Genomic DNA, 19030 nt, shown 5'->3' with positions numbered 1-19030 from the left:
AGAGCAAAGCTGCAGCAGGCAACAGTTGTATATTGGGGACAGGGAACAGGAGCACCACAATGTCAGGTTGATCGACCTCCAGAGCCAGGTAACCTGGGACAACCTGTAAAAATGAGACCTTTAAAAATGTAGGAATAACATCATGCAGTGTCATGCAGGAGCAGTGGAGAGAGGCACAACCAGTTCAGCATTACACTAAAAATTATCAAGTGCTCAAAAGTTTCTGTAGCTCTTTTAGAGAAATGATATGGGAATTCAGTATTAAGGAAGTGGAGTCCAGTAGTTAGAGCACAGGGCTGGGAGCCAATGCTCACGCTCTCCTTTTGGCTCTGTTACTCACTCTCTGTGTGGCCTAACCCAAGCCATTTAATCTTTGTGTGCAATCTGCACAATGGTATAATAGCCTTTTACAGACATGTTGTAAGGCTCAAATAACTAGTGTTTGGTAATGTAGTTTGCGATGAAAGGTGTTAAATGAGTATAAAGTATCATCACTAGTTATATTACTATACCTATACCCAGCCAAACAAAAACTGCTGCTTGAAGCGTAGCTGCAGGTATTCCTTTACATGATTATACAAGAAATTTTAACACATCATTTGTCTTTGCAGGAGTAGAAGTTGGATAATTGATTTCATCCAGTTTTCTTCTGAAATGAAGTGGATATTTGCTTATGTTAATGTCGAGAACTTCATCCCATTGTTTGAGTACAATGGGAACAATTCTCAGCTCCTTTGAATTGCCACAGGTCGTTTGATTTCAACGGTGCTGCAATTACCAAAAGAAAGACTCAAAAATAATATTTCAGAAAGCTCAGAGGGTAAATTTTATTAGTTAGTCACATTTTAGATTGCTATCATTATTTCCTCATACTCACCCTGTGGCAATATTTAAAAGCTATTTTGACATAGGGCTCTATGGTGTTGGCCACAGAACAATTAGGATATACTAGCAAATGTTGTAAAATAGCCATAACATTCACAGTTGTAAAACTGAGCTTTACTTCCCTAAGAACATGCCAATTTATTAGATTTCTTTTATTTCCATTGCTTGTGGTTATTGCCTAATTATTTGTTTCCACATCTGACAGACCATCAGTATAACTACTCATCTAAATGTAGAAAGAAAGGTTATAAGCAATACTAACAAGCACAGTAGCAAAAAAAGTGTATTGCAAACATGAAAGGCCTTAGGGCATGAGAGTGTTTTAACCCAAGCCTATTGTAGAAACGAGTTCTCAAGAAAAAAGCAGTGGCAAATTCATAAAATCATAGAATTGTAGAATCACAGAAACATTGAATTGTTTGGGTTGGAAGGGACTTTAAAGATCACTTATTTCCAACCCCCCTGCCATGGGCAGGGACACCTCCCACTAGACCAGGTTGCTCAAAGGTCCATCCAACCTGGCACTGAACACTTCCAGGGATGGGGTATCCACAACTTTTCTGGGAAACCTGTTCCAGGTTCCACCATCCTCCGAGTAAAGAATTTCTTCTTTATATATATTATAATTTAGAGGAAGAGCAATAGTAACTCTCTAGCATGATAGCTAAGACAATCACATACATTTGTGCACTCATTTCTCCTGTGAAGGAAATGATCCAATGAGTTGACATGCAGCAAAAATTAGCAAGCAACACCAATGAAGACTTAGTAAGTCAAGTCCTCACAAAGTCCACATTAAGGAGAGGAGTGGATAACATAAGGAAGAATGAAGGAAAGCAGCATTGAAGATGTCTGCAAGCTTATAAGAATTAAAATGAAAAGTGGATGGAATCATCTGAAATATAAACAAAAAGAACAATTTCCTGACTCTTCAGCTCACTCAGAAAAGCCAAAGAGAGAACAATTAAACTAGTGACAAAAGACAATTACGGTCCAGAGACCATTAGTGACACCATGAAACAAGTCAAAATATCTTTAAACCTAATTAAGAACAGAATGTGGCAGCAGAAGCAGCCACAATATGGTAACTGAGCAGTCTGGGTAAAAGATGGGGAAATATTCTTGTATTTAATGACAGCAAACTTTACAGTGAAGAAAGTTACACAGTAAAGAATGAGAAAGTATTTAGAAGAAAATGAGAAACAAACAAATTTTCAATTTATCTTCTAAAAGACTCTTTCAGTTCTAGGAAATGAACTAGATTTTAAGGGTTGACTAGGAAATAGCTACTTTTTCACTGATCCCTGTCACACATATCAAAAAAAAAAAAAAAAAAAAAAAAAAAAAAGCAGAAATACAATGTTTTAGCTTAGATCTATATTTCATCTGGGGTATAGGCTGCACAAAAGCATGGATCAAAGAGAACTGGATATCAGTTTATGAAAAACACTGTCTTTTCTTCATTGCACAACAAAAGTGATGACTCACAACATTCATGGTTCAACTCACAACATTCATGGTTCAACTGCCCTATTGCATAGATTAACCATATAACTTATGACCTGAATGCTAGAATTCTGTTGTCTATCCATTACTCAACAAAGCAACATAACTTTATCATTTTATTTGACATTTATTTTAGTAAGTAAATCAAAGAATGACTGTATAGAAGTTGAATTGTACTTATCAACACTTAACAGCATTTACAGCAAATTTTGTGCTGGTGGCTAAAATTAGACAGTTAAGCTTGAAACATTTAATATAATTTATTTTATTCTTAGATACTCTAGAAATACCTACCTGGGAGTCCAGATAACTTTGATATTATAAGTTTAATGCCAGACAAATTATTCATAAAATTAAACCCCAGAATGTTTTTTGTTGTTGTTGTTGTTTTCCAGTTCTGTATCTCTGGGCATTGTAAAGATCAAAATATCTCATATGTTCAAATTTCTGCCTTGTATTTTTGATGCTGTATCATACTGATACCCATCATACAGAGGTAATGAATCATAAGGTTAGTGGCATACCAGTAGTCACTCAGGAGTCATGGAGAGCAGTACCTTGATATGAAGGTACTCTGCTATTTTAGACTACAGATATACTTCTAGATCATCCTGGGAAAGAAGATAAGTTATCTTATCTGAAGGGCAAAAGAAAGAATGGCCTTTCTAGCACAGGTATAGTGAGAGAGGTCAACATAAAGCCTTCACTCAGGAATTCTTTGGCAATATCTACCTCCTTATGGCAGTATGGTGACAGAAATGTCATTAACTACAGCAGTGTCATGAAGAGATGAATTATCTTATGATATCAAAAGGCAATTAGGCCTATTGTAGTAGTTTTCACTTTAACATTATAGCAACTGGTTACAGCTGTCCAGAGAACTATTCAAGCTTCTGAAAAAATAATGACAGCTTAGGGTCAGTGGAGCCTAGAAAATAATTCATCTCGCCAAGGCTGATTTTCTTTTACGCAGACATAGACTTCCAGTTTCATTTCAGATGCCCTGGATATCTGAGATGTTTGATTCATAGATGTGACACAGGACTTAAGACCTGTGCCTTTTTGAAATACAGCGGGTAACCAGATGAAGACATCTAATATATCTGTAATATATATAATTTAATATATAATGTATCTTTTATTTTTCTTAGAGTGCAAGAGCTCTTTAGTCCCATATGTAATAAGTCAAGTAGGAAAGGTAGGAAACCAGCATGGCTGAACAAGTACCTGCTGGTCAAACTTAGGCAAAAGAAGGAAATGCTCGGATGGTGGAAAGCATGGATGGATGGATGGTGCGCTGGAAAGAGTACAGAAACATTGTCCAAACATGCAGGGATGGGATCAGGAAAGCCAATGCACTGACAGAATTAACTTCACAAGGGCTGCAAGGAATAACAAGAAGGTGTTCTACAGGTACATTGTCTGCAAAAGAAAGACTAAGGAGAGTGTACCACCTCTGACAAATGAAAACAGGTTAAGTGGTAACAACAGATGTGGAAAAGGCAGAGGTACTTAAAAATTTCTTTGTCTCTGTCTTCACTAGTGGTCAGGCTCCCCGCATCTCTGCTGTCCCTGAACATCTAGACAGGCGCTGAAGGAACAGAGTCCCTCCCACTGTAAGTGAAGAGCAAATTTGGGACCTCCTGACACAAATTAATTACTGCATGTCTATAGGGCCTGGTGACATATATCCCAAGGTCCTGAGGGAATTGTCTGATGTAGTTGCCAAGCCACTCTCCATCATATTTAAAAATCATGACAGTCAAACAAAGTGCCCAGTCGCTGGAAAAAGGGAAACATCCCTCACATTTTTAAAAAGTGGTAGAAAGGAGGACCTGGGGAATTACAGACTGGTAAGCCTCACCTCTGTGCCTGGCAAGACCATGGAATGGATCCTCCTGGAGACAATGTAAAGGCACATGCAAGGCAAAGAGGTGATTTGAGACAGCCAGCATGGCTTCACCAAGGGCAAATCATGCCTGACCAATCTGGTGGCCTTCTACAACGGAGTGACTGTATCAGTCAACAAGGTAAGACCAAACATTGTCATTTACTTAGACTTCTGCAAGGCATTTGACACAGACCCACAGAGCATTCTAGTCTCTAAATAGGAAAGATATGGATTTGAAGGGTGCACCATCCAGTTCATAAGGAATTGGCTTGATGGCTGCACCCAGAGTATAGCGGTCAATGGTTCTATGTCCAGGTGGAGGCTGCTGATGGGCGGTGTTTGTCTTGGGACCAACCAGTGCTTTTCAATATCTTTATCTATGACATGGACTATGGGATTGAGTGCACTTTCAGCAAGTTTGCAGATGACACCAAGTGGAGTGATGCAGTTGATACCAAGGAAGGAAGAGATGCCATTCAGAGGGACCCAGACAGCCTAGAGAAATGGGCCCATGTGAACTGCATGAGGTTCAGTAAGTCTAAGTACGAGGTGCTACATCTGAGACAGGAGTACCGACTGGGATAAGAATTAATTGAGAGCAGTCCTGAGGAGAAAAACTTAGGAAATCTTGTGGACAAAAAGCTCAACGTGAGCCAGCAGTGTGTGCCTGTAGACCAGAAGGCCATCTGTGTCCTGGGCTGCATCAAAAAAAGGCATGACCAGCAAGGTCAAGGGAGGTAATTTTCTACCTCTATTCTGTCCTCATGAGGCCCCACCTGGAGTACTGCATCCAAGTTTGGAGATCCTAGCACAAGAAAGGTGTGGACCTGTTAGAGTGAGTCCGGAGAAGGACATGAAGATGATCAAGGGGCTGGAGTACCTCTCCTATGAAGAAAAGTGGAGAGAGATGGGGACATTCTGCCTGGAGAAGAGGACTCCAGGGAGACCTCATTGCACCCTTTCAGTACTTAAAGGGGTCTAGTAAAAAGGATGGAGTGGGACTCTTTACTCGGGTAGATAATGATAGAACAAGGGGGAATGGTCTTAAACTAAAAGAGGATAGATTTAGATTAGACATTAGGAAGAAATTCTTCACTGTAAGGGTAGTGAGGCACTGGAACAGGTTACCAAGAGAAGTTGTGGATGCCCCATCTCGGAGGTGTTCAAATCCAATTTATATGGGATCTTGGCCAACCTAATCTAGCAGGTGGCATCCCTGCCCAAGGCAGGGTGGTTGGAGTTAGATGGTCTTTTATGTCCCTTCCAACCCAAACCATTCTGTGATTCTTTGATTCTATGATCTTACACTGTACCAAACATCTACCCTGGCTGGTTGCTTGAACAACTCTTTCAATATTACTGACTGTATTGACCATATCTTTCCTGACTACATGGAAGACTTAAAAAACTCAGTTCATCTGCAGACACTGCTTTTTGTGTCTTCATGTTGATATCCTATCAAATATATCAACAAATACTAGGTCCAAATTCCACCCAGAAATCAAAGCTTGAGAGGAAGAAGAATGAACAATTACAATATAGACAATCATATTCTCAGCATTAAATACTTTTCCAGAAATTCCAAACAAGTTTAATATATGGTTTTCATCAAACAAAACTGTTAATATAATTAATATACTGTTGGACTTATGGCACAGGATTGGATGACAACAGTAACAAAATTGGCACATGGAAGGATTATGAACTATTTGCTCTAGTTCATCTATTGTTACTGGCAATATATCAACGGCCTAGAAAAGAATTACTAGAAAATAAGGAACAATTATTTATAATAGGAGGAAATGTTAATTACATGTATCAAGAACTCTGCTTTGCCAAGAAATTACTGCTGACTAGAGTGAATGCTAAAGTCCTGTGCCAGGCATAATATAACATTTCTTAGAAATTAGGTAATTAGCACACTTTGCAGCACTGATAAAATCAGTATTCTCGCTAACACATCAGCAGAAACCACTGGCCATAGAGATGAGAAGCAAAAGGGTTAAGAATTTGCTAGGCTGCATGTACTTTTCATATTAAGCATACATTTTCCAGATGTTCTTTTGGTTAATGTGTCACATTTCACTATTCTGGGCAAATGGTGTTCTTTAGGAGTCTTATCATAACCAGCATAATGAAAACAAATGAATGCATCAATGCTTAACTTATCTGGATAGATAAATTATAAAACACATCAGTGCAGTGACTGCAATGCTTGCCTTGTGGACTCATCATGACCAAAGCTAAGGTTTATTTTGTGTTTTCCCATAGGTCCTTGATAATGTAGTCCCTTTATATGGTAATTTAAGCAACATTATAATTGAAAATGTAGTTGAAAATTTCAGTATATACAAATATTAAGGCAAAATTTTATATATCAAATGAAAAAAAAAAAAAATGGAAGAAAGGAAGAATGAAAGAAAAGAAAATTTGGATGGGTATTCAGCATCTGCCAACTTCAAACCACAAACCAGGTTCTGGTTGTAGTGCTGTGTCATTATCAACTATTAATATTGCTTTTATATATATATATATAAAGAAATATAGAAACTTGGCTTGGTTTTGCATTATAGCTGTGTACATTCTGCAGTATTTTTTTCCTGAACTTTAGAGGATTCATCTTTCTTTATATGAGATTTCTTTGAGTAAAAAAACCTTCTAAGTGATGTTTGACCTGAATACCCCCAAATGAACTTTGCTTAAGGAAATTAAATTTAAACCTAAAAAGTTTTTAAATATTTACTTTGAAGGCAATATGGTCTAATGACCAGGTCACTGTACTGGAAGCAGAAAATGTAACATCAATTTCTGGATCAGTTACTGACCTTCTTTGTGACTCCAAGCAATGTAATTTACTTCTTGCAACTTCAAGCAGGAGTCTAAATCTGTGACTAAATGCCCCTCTGTCTTTTATTCTATTTTATTAATTGTACTCAAAAGATAGACTTTTAAAGCCTGGAGTAAAATACAGCATTCATGAATACTGAGATTTTTAACTGAATTTTTGTTGTGATAGAAGTCTGCTTAGATCACTGTCTTTCTTACCTACACAATCTAATATTGCTAATTTTATCAGTGTTACAAGGAAGACATTCTGACACAAACTTCCTACAGAGCACTATCTAAGGATGTGGAGGAAGAGTTTCTCAAAACATGAAATGTGAAGTGGTGAGTTATTAAATGGCTAATAGCTACTAAATATTTCAATGCAGTAAAATAAATAAATAAATAAATAAATAAAATCCTGAAATGCAAATGCAGTGAAAACTTGAGCATTAATTTAATGTCTTCATGAGGATGAACAGCTTTAAAAAAAAAAAAAAAAAAAAGGCAAGCAGAAGAGGCTTTTTGCTTGCTTGCTTGCTTGCTTTTTGTTTCATTCATTGACGGACTGATTTAAATATATATATATAAATATATATATATATACTCACGCTGTTGAGCCAGAGGTCTGAGAACCACTTATTGCTCTAGAAAAATGAAATAGTTTAAGGCAGTTTATCAAATTATTATGAATATTTTAGGAAAACATGACTCCTAGACATAAAAACAAACAAACAACAACAACAACAACAAAGATGAAACTTTTGAATCATTTACAAGAGATTTGAGACTGTTTTGAAGTTTTATGGAATCCCTAATTGATGAGTAAATTTTAATAAGAATCAGAGGCCCAAAATGGAGAATGGCCTTGCTAAGAGAATGTTGCTTTAACTTAAATGAAAACAACTGCAATATGCCAAATAAACTAACAGACATTAGTTGGCAGAATAGTTTCCATGTTTTTCCTCTAGATCCTCTGGGAACTTCTTCCAAGTTCTTTAGAGAATTCTGAGAAGTCTCCTCAGCACACTGGAGTGACTGATGTTGCTGGGAAAGGATAGCTACTCCAGACTTTCTTCTACCAGCTCTAGCAGTTTCTAAAAACCTCTCAGCTATTTCTGGTCAAAACATGCCTACATCTTTTATCTTCAACTGCTTCCTGATTCAGGAATGTCATTCAGCTAGTGCTAGGAAGAGACCCACATAACTGTCTGGCCCTCAGTACAACTCCCAGAACAGTAATTTGTGAAGGTGATTGAGGAGAAGGAAGTTGGTAACTGAAAACAGTATGTTAATGGTATCTGTCATTGCCTCAACACTACCTAGACCAGCTGCCTCTGACACAGCAGAGGAATTAACCCAGATAGAACTCTGGAGAGAGGTCATAGCCTCTGGAGAGAGGTCATGTTCCAGACTTCAGACTTCAGGCATCGTGGGAGATTATTTCATTGACTTCAGGAGCTGTGTGGGGGTCAATGAGTCTAATCTCCACATCAAAGAGATATGTGGCAAAGGAAGCAGACCACACAGCATCTGGGAAGATGAAAATGAGTTTAACTGGATCTTCACAGAGACCTGACAAAGATGAAGGACATCCCCAGTTGTACAGGAGTGGCAGCTCAATTACATTCTACTGAGTTGGAAATGGAGAAAGTGGAGGAAGTTGGAAGAAAGATAGTCTGGAAGAACTGGAAGAATGGGCTAACAGGAACTTGGAGAGGACAAATGCCAAATCCTGCAGTTGAGAAGAATCCCTTGATCCAGTCTGGGTTTACTGGTATACTGACATAGTGGAAGGGAAGAACTTTGTGGAAAAGGAGCGGGGAAGGGGGCATGATAGAACCAATTAACATGAACCAGCAGTATGCCCTGGCATCAAAGGTAAACAGCTTCCTGAGCTGTATCATCAGGAATGATTATTTGCTTTTACTTGGCATTTTTTAGACACTGTCCAGAATAGTGCAGTACATCCATTTTCCCCGCATACATCCCATCCAATACAAGACACCCATAAACTGGAGTGAAGGCCACTGAGATGATCAGGGGCTGGAACATTTGCCCTGAGGAGAGGCTAAGAGTAGGTCTTGTTCAGCCTTGGGGAGAGAAGGCTTTGGAGGAGACCTCATATCAGTCTGGCAAATCTACAAAGAGGTAACTGAACAGATGGTGAACGGTGTACAGCAGGAGGACAAAAGAAAATTGATATAAATAGAAATTATTTCAGTCTGTATATGTGAAAAAGATTTTTCCCTCAGATGGGCAATCAAACAGCAGAACAGATTGGCCAGGGAGTTTAGGCAATCTTCATCCTTGGATACTTTTAAGACCAATTGGGAAACCTTGTCTGACCTTAAAGCTGACCCTGCTTTGAGCATAAGGTAAGCATAAAGTATAGCATCTTTGGGATTCTTTCCATAAACTTTTGCACATAATTGGAAAAAGCTTCACAGCAAAGAAATCCATTTTTAAGAAAGCTATAAAGAAAAAGTAGACTGGTCATCAGTGTCAAATGATAGCTTCTAAAAGATTCTCCTCCTTCAGGATATATGAGCATAAGTCAAGAACTTTATGTTTGTTTGTTTGTTTGATTGTTTGTTTGTTTTCAGTAACAGCAAGATTAATGAGATCCAAATCCTTTCATCTTCATCTTCCATGCTTATAGAGATGCTTTCACCTTCCTAATACAATGGCAATTTTTAGTTTCTAATCTACTCTTAAGTGCTGTCTTCCAGCAGAGGAACAAGCTCACCGTCAGAAAGGAAGGGAGAGCAGGGTCCCTAACTCTACCCCTTAAGAAAAACATTCATTGCTATTGAGCTGTTACTAACACTCACCATTTGTGTTTGTTTTGCTAAGAGAAGGTCAAAGATATTGACTTTGCCTGACTTTGAACTTCATCGCAACTCTATGATATATGACACTAGAACCCAAGGGAAAGAACCCTCTATCTACAGAATGCTTCTTCCCATTTTAGGAAGAACTTGGTAACTCTCTTTGTACTTAGGTCAAGCTACTCTGATTTCTACATGATTTCATGTTTTAGTTCCCAAAATATTTGAGATTTTTGAAGATTCCCGAAAGTGTTTCAGTGCTATGCTTTAGAATGAGTAAAATTATTTGTTCACACTGTGGTATAGGTTTGCTTTGTCCATAGGCAAAGTAGTCAAAGGAAATTAAAAACCATTCATGCAAACAATTATACATTTAGAACACCAGTCCCATTTGCTAGTAGCAGTGAGAATATATAGACAATTTAGCCAGCTACAATTATATTATGTGAGGTTGCCATGTAAAAGGTTTTCACAGGCTTTGTAACTTAGCCTGGTGTACATGCAACAAAGATGATGAGAAATGTGAACAAACGTTTAACAGAATACTCTAATGGTACTGTGGGAAAGAACAGATTAATGGAAATTGGGTAATTTTTCTTCACTCTGAAAATGGGACTGACTCATTTCCAAGGAAGGATTAATAATCAGAAAGGTTTTAATTTTTTTGTCCTTTTATGAGAAGACAAATTGTCTTTGCTTGTCATTCTTGCATAAGGATGAAAAAAGCAATCACAGGCCTTTTGGATGAGGAAATTCCCCTTGGTAGATGTCTGTACTCATCTATAGGTTGTGCTGTATGTACTTTTCCCCTTTCCTGTCATCTGCTTCCCTATAATTCAGCAGTTGTTATGAAGATAAAAAGATAATATTATAATATTTAGTAAAGCATCAGCTTTACATCAAAAGAAACATAAGTCTTATATTCTCCTTTTCTGGTTTATGGTTATATCTTGTCTTCTGTTAAGAAATATTTTTACAGGCATTTTAAGTAAGTTCAACCCTAGTGTCAAAGAAAAAAAAAAAAAAAAAGAAAAAAAAGAAAAAAAAAAAAAAGAAAACATTCATTAGCATCAGACATACTTTTGATATTGGTTACCTGTAGAATTTTAGCCTTACATGAGTTAATTCTTGAATATTGACATTTTTGGTGCAGAAACCCCAGTTGCTTTGGGTCCTGGATAAACCAACTTTCTTCATTTGTTTCATATTTTCTATAAAAGCTGAAACTTGAAGCCAAGGGACCAAATGTGGTTCACAAAGTGTTTTCTTAAACAATACATAAAAGTCACCAAAAGGTGGAAAGTACACCATATGAAAAGTAAACATGTAATGCTGCTTTTGAACTAAGAGGCCTTTCTTATTAAAGACCTTTCACATCTGTTTCTATGTTTCTTATTGAAATTGATAGAATAAATGAGGATTAGTTTTGTGATTGGCTTGGAAAATTGCAATAAAATAGCTCCACTTTACACAAGGCATGTGAGACTCACTGGCTCATAGAAAGTTTGCAACGTCTTGATGTGAACAGCCATTAAGGCAGAAGGGTAAAGGGCATTTTTTAGTTGTCAGTGAATCACTAAGTCAGAGGAGTCTGGGGAAATCATACCTTATGAGGCAGACATGATAGGTAAAATTCATTTCTTACTGCTGAACAGAAATGGTGGCAATGCATTTATTAAGGCATCCTGAATAAGGATCAGGATCTTGGATTTGGGGAAAAGTGTATTTTTATTGTTCGTCTGTTATGAGTACTTTTGTAGGAGTTATTCCTTCGGACTAAAGATTTAAAGAGAGATGCATTTCAATTATTTATAGCACCTGAATTAAAAATAATCACTGGAAAAGTAACTTTTACTGATTCACTTTGAGATCCCTGCTGTCATCATTTTGAAAAAAAAAAAAAAAAAAAAAAAAAAAAAAAAAGCAAAGACTAGTAAAGGAGACACTTTCAACTCATGTCAATCTTCTATGTGCTGTTGGATTATTTACACTTTTATGAATACAGGCAATACAATGGCCTCATTGACCTCAAGCAAAGATCTCTAACAAAGATCTCTGGTAATACAACTAGACAAAATATTTTAAAAAATGGGAATGGTGGTGTTGAGTTTGTTTTTACAGTGGGTTTGCCAAGTGATGCAAATGCAAATTGGAATTCCTCATTCTGTATTAACAAGAGCCAGAGCACAATATTATTCTTTGATGCCCTTCTAAATGTTTTTTTTTTTGTTTGTTTTGTTTTGTTTTTTTCATGTTGTGTATACAATAATACTGATCTTTTGGTAAGAAAATAACATTTCCTTTCTTGATCAAAGTTCAAGTTCTTACAATATAATTCAGGTGTTAAAATCCTTTAATTTAGTAAACCAAAGCCATTGTTTTATCAAACTTTGAGATTGTGTTAATGAGAGCGATTTCACAAAATTGCACCAAGCACTCACATAAATGACTAAGTTCAACTACAGTGGAGATAGGCACAACTCATATGAAATCAATTAAGTGCTACTGATTACATCAGGGTTTCATTTAGCCTTTGTGTTTGAATGGTTACCGTGTGTGGTTTTTTAATTAATTTGCTAATAAATGTTTTATATGACAGTCATCAAATAAGGATGATTATTGAGCTATGTGTAGAATAGCTTCTTTTAGCATGGAAAAACTGCTTGCAGTCATCCTCCTGATGGTATTTTGGTCCCTGAAATCAGGCAGTTCTACTGGCTGGGAAATCCTTGGCTTTCAATAGCCAAAACAGCATGTATTAAAGAAAACAGTGAGGTTAAAAAACATGCAAGGGCACATCTAGCCTACCTAAGCAAGGCTGAAAGTTCAGACATAAATTGGTATATTAAGTAGCTGAAGTAGTTTAATCCACATGTAGCAACAGCTTCCATTTGTAAATGGTGCTAAACCTTGAATTTCCTTGATTACAACAGTCAAAAATGTTTAATGACCTACTCATACACTTTTTATCTCTTACATTACATCTTTTATCTTCTGAAAAAATATTAAAGCAATAATTTCCAGAGCCTTGGAAAAACAAACAAACAAACAAAACCTGGTAATTGTTAATGCAGAATGTAAAGAATCAGTGATGCTGAGACTGGCTGAGAAATAACACTTGTTCACTTTGTAATCATGAAAAAAAAGTAAAGCCATAGGAAACAATCAAGATCACTGTTCTAACAGAGCTCCAAGGCTAAATAAACTTTTAACTTATTTTGTACCTGTGTAAAACAAGTGTTATCGGCTTCTCATCTGCTTTTATCCTAAGACAGTTAAGACTGGGAAGGAACAATGACATTGAGAAGATATGATTTATTCAACATGTATTAAGAACTACAATCTTTATTTCAACAGAAGTTTTCAGGAAGCAGATCCCCAGATCAGAAAATTTCACCTTAAAATTGTTTTACATCTTGGAGCAACTTTACCTTGTCTTCAAAATGTACAAAAGTGGTGGATCACAATCTCCATCAGTACACTAGATCTGAAGATAGACAATTTATTCAATTTCATTCTATATATCAACTGAGAGGGACTTTCTATAATATAGCACATATTGCAAACAGGACTGTGTTGCCTTACCCTAATAGTACAAAACAGTTCTGGCTCACAGGAATGACAGAAAGTTTTCAGAGGAATGGTGTTAAATGCATCTTTTTCAGTCTTAAAAAGCCATTTTAAATGGTGTGTTCCAAGTATGTTAACCCTTCAGACAAATTATTTTGTTTGCAATTTCAATTAACTCATGATCAAAGTTCTCTACATCAATTGCTTCACATTGAAAATTAGTGAGACTGAAACTCTTAAGTCAGATATCAGAGTAAATCATAGCAGCTAGATTTGTCAGAAAAACAGATGTTGGTCAATAGTTACTCGCAGGTACAAACTCCAGACACGAACAGGAAGGTGAGCATTTTATTTTTATTAGACAGATAGCCTGAAACACAAGTATGACAATCTAATTAGTTATCATGATTTTCAGCTCATTGTGCTAAAGTTCTTTGTGCCCCTGCCAGCACAAAAGTTTTTCAACAGAACAGGAAAAAAGAAAAAGTTTTTTTTTTTTTTAAAAAAAAAGGATTAAAACCAGGCATTTCCTGTCAATCACCAGAAGAAATAAAAGAAGGCTGAATAGAAGCATCCAAGTTAGAATACAGCCAAAACATTCAGGAAAATACCCCTACTCTTCTGCAGAGTTCAGTGTGATTTTTAATAACCATGCTGTTTCAACTTATGTGAACAAATAAAACCAGCTAAATCACCATTCCATGTACTAGTTAATCTACTTTGAACCTTTTTTAATGTCTGTGCTCCAGCAGTGAAAAAGCATTATGCCAGGGACCATGCAGGTTCCTATAGTTATTTAAAATTCCAGTTTTACAAGTTGCTGAGCAACCTAGTCAAGGTCCTTATTTCTCAATGAATAAGCACAACATTGTTAGATTGTGCTGTGTCAGCTCAAAGATGTACATTTAAGGTAGTTTTAGGATGTGTGAAGTCACTGCTGATGGGAACGATTAAGCTCTGACTGCTGTGTTTATAATCAATGTACTGTGCCATCAGGGAATTGTGGTGCCATAAGAATAGTGACATAGAAAAAGAGATTGGATGCGTATTTTTCTTACAAACTTTTCCATTCCAAACCTTTATCTGAAATAATGTTCATATTTTAAAAAATCATTTCTAAATATTCAGCATGATTCTGTAAGGCTGTAGAAATAAATATTCTGCAGTGTAAGTGCAGAATAGGATGGACTAGCAGCTAGAGAAACCTGTAACAAGAATGCAAAAATATGATTTTGCATTTTGTTTCTTTGTAGTTTTAGTCTTCTCCATTAAAAAAATAAATATATATATTGAAAAAAAAAAAAAAAAAAAAAAAAAAAAGTATGTGCAAAAGCAAACTGGGCAAGTATATGCTGTAACACCCTAGTTTCCAAGACATGAAAAAGGTCCAATTTTCACACAATATTCTTCAATCAACTCAAATATTAAGAAAAGAGAGTGGAAACATGATATTCCAACCTACTCACAAGTGGCGTCTTCCTGGTATAGGCCTCAATCTTTGTCAGTTGGGATAAGACCCTGCCATCTACCTGCACTATGGAGCAGATCATGAACCAGGGTAAATTACTGGTTCTAAAAGATTTTCTGGATAAAATACTACTGTTGTTCCTAGCCACACTCACACAACATTATCCTGAAACTGGTTACTATCTCAGTGTCAGCAGAATTAGCTGAATTTTGCTCTAAAACCAGAGAAGTCTCTGTGTTGGTGGTGTAGTCTTGGATACATTGAAGCATTACATACAAAGCATTTCTGTTAAAAGTGACCATAGTTTCATTCCAGATATTTAAAATAAATCTAGATATGCTGTTGGGCACAAAAGACAGCTCATTCCTTTGCTCATTCTCAAATTATTTTAATTTCCATCTCTCAAACCTTTTGAAGAACCTTATGAGGCCTGTTAAAACAGAAGCAACAGTGCCTGCAAGATTCCTGCAACAAAAGATTTGTTATTTAAATCTATCTGAAAGTCACTCAATATTTGCAAGACTGTTTAATGCAATGCGGTAAGAGGTGGTGCACAGAATGGTGTGCTTGTTCATAAAGTAAATGTACACAACTGTCCAGAAATCCTTGCCAGCTTTATATTGCCAAGAGAGATGTACTTCAACAGATCATCATTTATATTAGCGGCTGGACAAATGAAAGTAGTATGACGCATGAACTGGCTTAAGGAGAAACACCAGCCTTTTAACTGGAAATACCACTTGTCATTTTATCCCAAAATGTTTTGAAATAGGTAATTTAAAATAATAAAAGGGCATTAACAAGCTGAAAAATAGATCAATATCCTTTATGTCACACTAAATTTTGCTCTGAAAAATATTTCTTCTGTTCTTTTATGTTTTCATCTCTCTTTGAACTGGATGAAGCTTGAGTCTTTAACCAAGCTTATCAGTTTATTTTATTGGAGTTCAGTGCTGTTGCTTCCACACCTACATTAATATCTGTAAGAAACAGGCATTTTTGCTTTGGTTTTGACACTTAATTGAAACTCCATCTGTAAGGGGAAAATGAGTGGAAAAGTAAAGTGAAGTGACGATTTCCAAAGATGGGTATTACACTGACATAAATGACATTTAATTTTATTTCATACTGCTAAAGATCCCTATTTTAAATGATCTACTGTAAACTAGGCCATTATTATGGAACAAGCATTTCCCATCAACATCTATGCATGTTTAACTGGTCTGTATTTTCTATTTTTATTTAACATAGAGAGCTCTTTAAGAATTTGCTATATTCTAATGCAGTATTGTAAGTTTTGTGCAAAAGAAAACTACTGGATGCCACTACCACTGTCAAATTTTGCTTCTCAAGTAAATTTGGCCATTATTCTGATACTTAGTTTGTACAGGTAGTACGCAATAATAATAAGAGCTATGAAAAGCCACAATTTCACAATTAGTGACCTGAAGGACATATATCCTTAACTAACACCGTATTTATCAAACAGTTCATGAGTCTTTTGAGTGAACTTGGGTCCTATTTCAAAGGAATGTTTCTGTAAATTTGTTTTCAAGTATGGTTTCCTTTTTTTTGTTTGTTTGTTTGCACAAATTTTAAGTGAATATGTTCAAACATTATCACATCCTGAAATTGTAAGGAAAATGTATACTTTCTGAAACCTTCTGAACAACACCTAAGACAAGCTTTACAAATCCATAGGATTTATTTTCCTTGTATTCATTTCTTAATGTTGTTCTTTAGAGGAAAATCTACATACATGGGACTTAAGGGTTGAAGGCCTTTAAAATTAAGGAAAAACACACACACACATATGCACACACACATATGCACACACAAAAACCAACCATACAGGAACAGAAAATGATTATATTTGTAATGAATTACATCTATGTAGCAAAAATGTAGTGTTTATAGCATAAACTGTCTGTTTACAGACATGGTAAAAATTATAATCTCAGTTTTTAAGGTATAGCTTTACTGCAAAAGACAGTCGTAGATCCTATGTTTATTAAATATCAATGACTTGTGAAGTAAACATACCTCTTTTTAAAACAAGAAAAGTTTGTTTTCAAATGGCACAAATACTCAGCTTGAACTCTTCAATGAGCACTGTTTTTTCTTTATCATCACTGTTACATTAAATTCAGTGACTGTGGGCATTTTTGCACCACTGCAGTTTTGTTGTAGGAAAGCAAGGAATAAATCGTAGATTTTCTTTTTAAAACACCCAGACAGCTGCTTGTTATAATGACACAAAATAAGATCATAGAATCATACAATGACCTGGGTTGGAAGGGACCTCAGAGATTATCTAGTTCCAACCCCCCTGCCATTGGCAAGGACACCATCCACTAGATCAGGTTGTTCAGGGACTCATCCAACGTGGTCTTGAACACCTCCAGGGATGGAGCATCCATGACCTCTCTGGGCAACCTATTGCGGTGCCTCACCACTCTCTGAGTGAAGAATTTCCTCTTAACCTCTAAAATAAATCCCTCTTCCTTTAGTTTAAAACAATTCCCTCTCATCCTGTCAATATCTGATTGAGCAGAGTTGCTCCTCCATCTTTTTTATAAGTCCCCTTCAAGTACTGAAAGGTTGCAATGAGGTTGCCTCGCATCCTTCACTTCTGGAGGCTGAACAGCTCCAGCTCTGTCTGTCTTCCTAGGAGAGATACTCCAGCCCCTTGATCATCTTTGTGGCACTCCTAGGGACCTGCTCCAAGAGGCCAACATTCTTCTTGTGCTGGGGACTCCAGACCTGGATGCAATACTCCAAGTGGGGCCTCACAAGGGCAGAGTAGAGGGGGACAGTCACCTCCCTCAACCTGCTGGTCACTCCTTTCTTGATGCAGCCCAGGATGCAGTTGGCCTTCTGGGCTGCAAGCATGCACTGCCAGCTCATGTCAAGGATCCTTAAGATCTCAAATTTAGAAAGGAAAAAGTAGAACTGAATGTACATCTCCACCTTTCATATTTTTCTGGTTCTAAAGAGAACAAAATGTAGCAATGTGTTATTTTAGTCAATAAACCAAGTAGAAATTATTCAAAATTCAAACACAAGAATCAGACCTGTGACTAAGGCTCCATTTTAAAACTGAAAGAAAGATACTATATTAATTTAAGATTAATTACTTTTTATGCTATTTCTCATCTATGCTGTATGCGGTGTTTTCCTGGGGACTGGTCCAAAAACATGGGGTGAAATTCCACCTCTCCCCCCCAGAACTAATCTCATCATCACATACAAACCTCACTAAATTCTGTCAGAAGAACAAGACACATTCCTTTGACCTTGAAAACATTGTGCTCTAAATATTGTTTTACTATGACGGAAGAACCAATGAAAAAGAACATCACATATAATTTCAACATGAGTAGTTATAGGACCAAATTTCTATGTTTATATATCTATACTGAGAGCTTGTAAGGAGATTCACAAAAGGTAACATCATCTGATAAGGCTCTTTACCCTGACTTCCCTTGCTAGTCAATGATGAAACAACAGCTTTTCAGAAGAGTAATCTAGTACATCACCACTAAATTTAGAGTGATTTTTTGTAAAATTCACTCATTTCCTCAGTCTCCTGAGTCTCCTACTGCATTCAGTAAGAAAAGGTAGATTTTTCAAGCTGTATCAAATAGGTCTTTTATCAGCAGTCATGTTCTCTTCTTCTCCTGATCTCAGGTAAGGGTGAGACTCGGAAGCCCCCATCTCCATTTTCTTTGTGTCTCTTTTTCCACAAGACCCCCAGGCAAGCGGTCTGGAAGGCTCTTTCAGCACACTGTGTTCAAGTCCCCAGTGCAGGTGACTCAGGAGCTAGGATCCCAGTATGAACAGTGGCATAGATGTCACACTCCAGGTCGCAACCTCAAACGAAGAGAATCTGGGAATATAAATAGAGCTGAATCCTGTGAAGACCTGTTTACACTGGCAAATTTCTTCCTAGCATGCTACTTTGCTTTTCTTCACTTTTGTAATTCTAGATTAATCCAAAAGAGCCTTTTCCAAAAGCAGTTCTTACTGGCGTTTTGCTTGAGGATTTATTTTAGC

Source organism: Aythya fuligula, chromosome 2 (assembly GCF_009819795.1).
Source record: "Aythya fuligula isolate bAytFul2 chromosome 2, bAytFul2.pri, whole genome shotgun sequence".
Lineage (NCBI taxonomy): Eukaryota > Metazoa > Chordata > Aves > Anseriformes > Anatidae > Aythya > Aythya fuligula.
Note: the sequence above shows the minus strand (reverse complement) of the source record.